The sequence below is a fragment of the Pongo abelii genome, chromosome 20 (assembly GCF_028885655.2).
Source record: "Pongo abelii isolate AG06213 chromosome 20, NHGRI_mPonAbe1-v2.0_pri, whole genome shotgun sequence".
NCBI lineage: Eukaryota > Metazoa > Chordata > Mammalia > Primates > Hominidae > Pongo > Pongo abelii.
The window spans coordinates 2,748,399-2,756,435 of NC_072005.2; positions in this window are offsets into that span (position 1 = coordinate 2,748,399).

The window sequence follows — 8,037 nt, forward strand, 5'->3', positions numbered from 1 at the left end:
TTGAGACAGAGTCTTGCTCTGTTGCCCAGGCTGGAGTGCAGTGGTGCGATCTCAGCTCACTGCAAGTTCCGCCTCCCGGGTTTACGCCATTCTCCTGCCTCAGGCTCCCGAATAGCTGGGACTACAGGCGCCCACCACCACACTCGGCTAATTTTTTTTTTTTTTTTTTGTATTTTTAGTAGAGATGGGGTTTCACCATGTTAGCCAGGATGGTCTCAATCTCCTGACCTTGTGATCCACCTGCCTCAGCCTCCCAAAGTGCTGGGATTACAGGCGTGAGCCACCACGCCCGGCCACATCTGCTTCTTAGATCTAAGTGACTGTACTCAATAAATAGTGAGGAGACCAGAGCTTGGCGCCTTTTGCAGCCTCCATTTTGCAATTGGCCCCCTAGCCCCCACTCTTTATGCAATCATTTTTTTTTTTTTTTTTTTTTGAGACAGAGTCTTGTTCTGTCACCCAGGCTGGAGTGCAGTGGTGCGATCTCGGCTCACTGCAAGCTCCGCCTCCTGGGTTCACATCATTCTCCTGCCTCAGCCTCCCAAGTAGCTGGGACTACAGGCGCCCGCCACCACGACGGGCTAATTTTTTGTATTTTTAGTAGAGATGGGGTTTTACCATGTTAGCCAGGATGGTCTTGATCTCCTGACCTCGTGATCTGCCTGCCTCGGCCTCCCAAAGTGCTGGGATAATAGGCGTGAGCCACCGCACCTGGCCTCTTTATGCACTCTTAACCTGTCTCTTCTCATTCCTTCGTCACCACTGGACTTTGGGTACCCTACGGGTGATGTTGAGGCTGGTCCCCAACAATTGTTATTTGTGAAAACTTTCCAGTACCCACGTATAGCCAGCAGCCCCTTTAAGGGAACATAACTCTTCCTGGCTGGCCAGCAAATAGTGCGGAGCCAAGCAGTCATCAGCTGTCGCGTCTGCCAGGGAGTCTTGTCCTTCACGGAAAGCATCTAAAGCATTAGCTCTCTGCTGTGTGTGGTTAGAGTGTGCTGAACATTTTCCAATGGCTTCACGGTTTGAGTTGACAGGATGACATCATGTGTGCCTAAGGCAGTGCCTGTGATGGCCCGAAAAGTATGTGCAATGAGCAGAAAATTAGCACACTTGTGTCAAGAGGAGGTTTGGGAGTGTGTGTGAGATGGAGGAGGGACTCCCTCTTCACGGCCTGTGGATCTCCCAAGCATAGAAATAAAGAACAATCTTGCGTTTCTTCAAGGTAAATTTCAGTCACCTAGTTAGCCCCAAGAAGTAAATAGGAAACTTGATAAGCAAGAAGGTAACAGTAGCCTAAAACAATAGCCAAGGAAGCTAGAAGCATCAGATGTGTAGTTCTCCTATAGAAACTAAAGATGGTGGCCGGGCGCGGTGGCTCACGCCTGTAATCCCAGCACTTTGGGAGGCTGAGGCAGGTGGATCACGAGGTCAGGAGATCGAGACCATCCTGGCTAACACGGTGAAACCCCGTTTCTATTAAAAACACAAAAAAATTAGCCAGGCGTGGTGGCAGGCACCTGTAGTCCCAGCTATTCAGGAGGCTAAGACAGGAGAATGGCGTGAACCCTGGAGGCAGAACTTGCAGTGAGCCCAGATCGTGCCACTGCACTCCAGCCTGGGCAACAGAGAGAGACTCTGTCTCAAAAAAAAAAAAAAAAAAGAAAAAGAAAAAGAAAGAAAGAAGCACATGTTATGGGTTGCACTCTAAGGTGCCAGTAAGTCTGATGATCAGGACAAAGTAAGGGGCCCTAAAGGCTGGGGTTGAGCCTAAGTAAAGCTGCACACAGTGGAGAAGACCCATTTAGAAGACCATGTGTGGTCTGTAATATCAACAAGGTTTGTTTGAGCCATCAGTTCTAGGAGGCCTCTAGCCCGAGAGTATAAGAGAGCAGAAAGTTGCTTTGAATGCCTTGTTCAAGAGCCCAGTGTTGGCCAGGCATGGTGGCTCATGCCTGTAATCCCAGCACTTTGGGAGGCTGAGGCAGGTGGATCACCAGGTCAAGAGACCAAGACCATCCTGACCAACATGGTGAAACCCTGTCTCTACTAAAAATACAAAAACTAGCCAGGCGTAGTGACGGGCGCCTGTAGTCCCAGCTACTGGGGATGCTGAGGCAGGAGAATCGCTTGAACCCGGGAGGCAGGGGTTGCAGTGAGCTGAGATTGCACCACTGCACTCCAGCCTGGTGACTGAGCAAGACTCCATCTCAAAAAAAAGTACATATATATAATATAAATAAATAAATAAATAAAAGAGCCCAGTGTTGTGTTGGAACAGGAATTAAAACAAATTGAAAGAATGTGTAAGCAGAAACTCAGTTGTATGTAAGAAAACCCAATTCCCCCTGAGAAAAAGAAAGAGCTGGAGTCTTTTAAAAATTAACTGCCTGTTGTTCTGTGGCTAGTGAGCCTTATCTCTCCTCCCTTCCCAGGCATTGTGAAGACCCTGTTTCCCTAGTTGTGCAGCTGCAAGGTCACTAGACAGATAAACTCAAGTTGCAAAACATGTTTTGCCTTGAAAAGTAAGAAATGATGTAATGCATGTCTCAATTAATTGAATAACTGTCTTTGTCTCTCGCTTCTGTAATATGCTTGCCCCTGCACAGATCTCCCCCCACCCCACAAAATGCTTAAAAGGTAACTTAACTCTTTGTTCAGGGCTCAGTCCTTTGGATGTTAATCCGACTGGGCCAGTGCACCTAAATAATAAATATCCTCCTGAAACCCATTGGTCTCTCTGATTCCTTATCAATCCCGCTACAGTGTAGTTTGAAAAAAGAACTGAGCACCTTGATCACTGTCAGTAGCATCTGTAACCCCAAGGGAAGGGCGGGTCTTGGTGAAACCCTGTATTGTGGCTCAGCAGGAGAACGTCTGGTGGGATTGGTAAGGAATATGCGCATTTAAGTGGCTCCGGTGGGATTGGTAAGGAATATGCGCATTTAAGTGGCTCCCATGATCACAGTATAAGGAATAGCCTCTGCAAAGTTGGGCGGGGACCCTATAAAATCTATTTGCTCTCGGCCCTACCAACAGGCTTCCAGGGATTATGCTTCCTTGATTATATGTCGTTTGCCTGTAGAATATTCAAGCCGTTTCATCTGCCTGCACATTGAGCGCTCAGCTCTGGAGTTTGAGTTTTCATAGGTACACAGATATTCGTGACCTTGATTTTTACTTGGGAAACTGTGAGGCAAAATATCTCCGGAGTGCTTTAACCTCAAAATATTGACCTAGGATAGAGTTGTTGCCACAATTTTTTGTGTGTGTGTTTTCGGTTTTTTTGTTTTGTTTTGTTTTGTTTTGTTTTTGTGTTTTTTTTTTCTTTTTTTTTGAGATGGAGTTTCCCTCTTGTTGCCTAGGCTGGAGTGCAGTGGGGCAATCTCAGCTCACTGCAACCTCCACCTCCCAGGTTCAAGCGATTCTTCCCCCTCAGCCTCCCGAGTAGCTGGGATTATAGGCACCCGCCATCACACCCAGCTGAATTTTTGTATTTTTAGTAGAGACAGGGATTCATCATGTTGGCCAGGCTAGTCTCGAACTCCTGACCTCAGGTGATCCACCCACCTTGGCCTCCCAAAGCTCTGGGATTATGGGCATGAGCCACCGCGCCCGGCTGGCTAGACCATTGCTAATGGCTCAAGAGTTCAGTTCTAGCAATTGTGCTGACCCTAGTTAGGGAATGGTAAACCTTTCTTTGGTCACTCATTTGACCCCATGGGCCTCCCCAGGTGTCTACTGGTCAGGAGAGAGAGGGGACTTCATCCAGCGTCATGGAATCTGGCAACAGACTGAGGACAGAAGAAGCTGCTTTTTTCTACAGGTAGATACCCAAAGGACCCAGGTTTCCCTCTAAGTCAGTACCATTTTCATTTCGGGAAGGAGACCACTGTGGATGGGAGCTGCTGCCTGCAGGACCCAAGACCTGAGAACTGACCAATCAGGCAGCTGGGGTGGGGCCTAGAGAACTGACCAATCAGGGTAGCTGAGGTGGAGCATCCAGATGAGAACTGTCAATCAGGGGGGTTGGGGCAGAGCCTGGAGACCTGTCAAATCAAAGGAGCTGAGGCAGGGCCTGGAAACCTGACCAATTAGGAAAGCTGGGGTGGAGCCTGAAGAACTGCCCAATCAGCGGAGCTCAGGGGATAGCAAGCTGACCAACCAGAAGAGGAGGGGCGGAGTCTAAAGAACTGTCCAATCAGGGGATTTGGGATGTGACTGGTGAACTCTCCAATCAGAGATGAGCAGAGAAGAGAACCATCCAATCACAGCCCCAGGGGCGGGGCGTTGCTGTCCTCCCTGCCGAGCACACCCGGCCTGTCCTGGGTGACCACAGGTGTCTCCGTCGTGCTCACCTGCACCGGCTGCGAGGCGCAGGGAGCTCCTCAAAGGGCTTAGGAACAGGCAGGACATGGTGAGTGCAGGGCAGGAGCCGAGCATGAGCCGGAGCCCTGGGAGGGGAGGGTTGGAAGCGGCCAGAACACGCTGAAACTCCCGGGGGAGCCGCCCGGGACCCCCCCCCCATGCAGCCTCTGTCCCTGTGTCACCCCCGGGTCCTGCGGGGAGTTTCCTCCCCTGCCCCAGTCTTCATTCCCTGGAAAGTCGTAGTTGTCAGGACGCTGGGATGGAGGGGAAAAAAAGACAGAAATGACTCCTGCCCTGTGGGGTCTCACAAAGTTAATTGGAAGAAAAACTAACCCAAAGTACAAAAAAAAAAAAAAAACCTCACCCCAGCGAGGCGGTGCAACAACCCCAAAGCAGAATGTGCTTTGGATGCAGACTTTGGGCCGAGGCCCACGTCCCTGGGAGGGGCGAGGGGTGGACAGGTGGGGCGGGCGCTCCACGTGGCGGGACGGCCGGGCCTGACCCCAAAGGCCGGCACGCCGGACTCCAGCCCAGCCGCCCCTGCCTGGGCCTCTAAAGATTGATTTGGTTACTTGAGCCTCAGATTTTTTCAGTCAGTGGAACATACAGTAAAGAATAGAGTTTGAAAGATAAAATATTTCCAAGGAGGGGAATTTCGGAAAAAAAATAAAGTTCTCGTCTTACATTCCATTTGTTAAAAATTCTAGCGTGCCTTTTTTTTTTTTCTGTTCCTTTTTTGCACGTGTGGTTAAGTTTCTCACATCTGTTGTTTTATTTTCGATGATGACAAATGGGATTCCAGGGCTTAGCCCTTGACAGGGCTCCCGGGAAAAAGAATCGCAGAGAAAGAGAGAAAATCTCTCTTTTATTATGACACCCCCCGAAATGAATGCATTCCTACAAGAAAAAAATGTTTGGTATATGATTTGGTGAATTACAAGAACTCGCTAAAATATCAGTTATTCTCCTTTTCCAGGGTGGAGAATTTGTGACACATGATAATTCTGTTCTTTTATTTTTTGTTTTTATTTTGTGAAACGGAGTCTTGCTCTGTCACCCAGGCTGGAGTTCACTGGCGCAATCTCGGCTCACTGCACCCTCCGCCTCCTGGGTTCAAGCGATTGATTCTCCTGCCTCAGCCTCCCCAGTAGCTGGGACTACAGGTGCGTGCCACCATGTCCAGCTAATTTTTGTATTTTTAGTGGAGACAGGGTTTTACCATGTTGGCCAGGCTGGTCTAGAACTCCTGACCTCAGGTGATCCACCCGCCTTGGCCTCCCAAAATGCTAGGATTACAGGCAGCATGTGCCACCATGACTGGCTATTTTTTTTTTTTTTTTTGAGATGGAGCCTCGCTCTGTCACCCAGGCTGGAGTGCAATGGCGCGATCTCTGCTTACTGCAACCTCCACCTCCTGGGTCCAAGCGATTCCCCTGCCTCGGCCTCCCGAGTAGCTGGGATTACAGGCACGCGTGGCCACACCCAGCTAATTTTTGTATTTTTAGTAGAGACAGGGTTCCACCATGTTGGCCAGGCTGGTCTCGAACTCCTGACCTCAGCTGATCCACCCACATCAGCCTCCCAAAGTGCTGGGATTACAGGCGTGAGCCACCACACCCGGCCCCTTTATCACTCTTTTATATTCACTCATAGGGATATATTGTTAGTATTTATTAATCCCACTGCTTGCTAGTGAATTAATTTGGGTATTTTCAAATTTTTTCCATTGGAAACAGTGCCCCTAAAGACATTATTATATGTGTGTCCACTTAAATGTCTTATTCTCAGCTGCATTGCAGTATATCCTCATCCTCTCCCCGAGAGCCTGGTCCACATATTACCACCTACATCTCAGTTGCTGGTAACTCCATTATTCCAGTTTTCCTGCGTGAAAAAATCAGTCTTCCTTGATTCTTCCTGTCCTGTCTTGCCCCAACTTGAGCCCACGAGGAAATTTTATATCTCCTCTTTTTTTTTTTTTTTTGAGACGGAGTCTTGCTCTGTCACCCAGGCTGGAGTGCAGTGGCGTGATCTCAGCTCACTGCAAGCTCTGCCTCCTGGGTTCACGCCATTCTCCTGCCTCAGCCTCCTGGGTAGCTGGGACTACAGGCGCTCGCCACCGTGCCCGGCTAATTTTTTTGTATTTTTAGTAGAGACGGGGTTTCACCATGTTAGTCAGGATGGTCTCGATCTCCTGACCTCGTGATCCACCCACCTCGGCCTCCCAAAGTGCTGGGATTACAGGCGTGAGCCACCGCGCCCGGCCTATATCTCCTCTTATGCCGGTCCTGCACACAACTACACTGTGACACCCAAGCTGACACGCCTACTTCTCACCTAGTGCGGCTTTCGCCTCCTAACAGGTGTCCCAGTGTCTGTATCTGTCCCCTATGATCTAGTCTCAGCTGTCAGATGAGATCACTACTCTGTGCAAAGGCCTGGAGTCATTCAGAGCCAAGGCCAAAATCCTCACTGTGGCTGATGAGTTCCCCACAAAGTGATGTGCCTCACTTCCTGTCAGTCGACCCCCTTGGCTGTCACTCCCCATTCCCCTCTGTCCAGTCACACAGGCTCTGGCTGTGCCTGAAAGAGCCAAGCCCCACTCCTTCCTTAGGGCCTAACCTCTGGCTGTTTCTCCCGCCCAGAACAATTTTCTCCTTTCTATATTTTTTCATTGTATACTACATTTGCCATGATTAATTTAAATTGGGTCACTTCTGAAAGCTTCTCTTGTTGCTAATTTCAGGGAGCAGATGACATTTTACTATTTTGGGTTGGGCCCCCATGCCTGTAATCCCAGCACTTTGGGAGGCCGGGGCAGGTGGATCAGTTGAGGTCAGGAGTTTGAGACCAGCCTGACCAACATGGTAAAACCCTGAGTCTACTAAAAAATAATAATAATAATAAAAATTAGCCAGGCATGGCGGCACACACCTGTAATCCCAGTTACTTGGGAAGCAGGAGGATGGCTTGAGCCCAGGAGTTCATGGCTGCAGTGAGCTCTCATTGCGCCATTGCACTCCAGCCTGCACAGCAGAGTGAGAACTTGTCTCTAAAAAATTTTCTCTCCAGGCGTGATGGCTCACGCCTGTAATCCCAGCACTTTGGGAGGCGAAGGCAGGCAGATTGCCTGAGGTCAGGAGTCTGAGACCAACCTGGCCAACATGGTGAAACCTCATCTCTACTAAAAATACAAAAATTAGTTGGATGTGATGGCACATGCCTGTAATCCCAGCTACTTGGGAGGCTGAGGCAGGAGAATCGCTTGAACTCTGAAGGCGGAGTTTGCAGTGAGCCGAGATCATGCCATTGCACTCCAGCCTGGGCGACAGAGTGAGACTCCATCTCAAAAAAAAAAAAGGGCCAGGCGCGATGGCTCACGCCTGTAATCCCAGCACTTTGGGAGACTGAGGCAGGCGGATCGCAAGGTCAGGAGATCGAGACAATCCTGGCTAACGTGGTGAAATCCTGTCTCTACTAAAAATACAAAAAATTAGCCGGGTGTGGTGATGTGTGCCTGTAATCCCAGCTACTCGGGAGGCTGAGGCAGGAGGATCACTTGAACCCTGGAGGTGGAGGTTGCAGTGAGCCAAGATCGCACCATTGCACTCCAGCCTAGGTGACAGAGCAAGACTCTGTCTCAAAAAAAAATTTTTTCTAAAGACT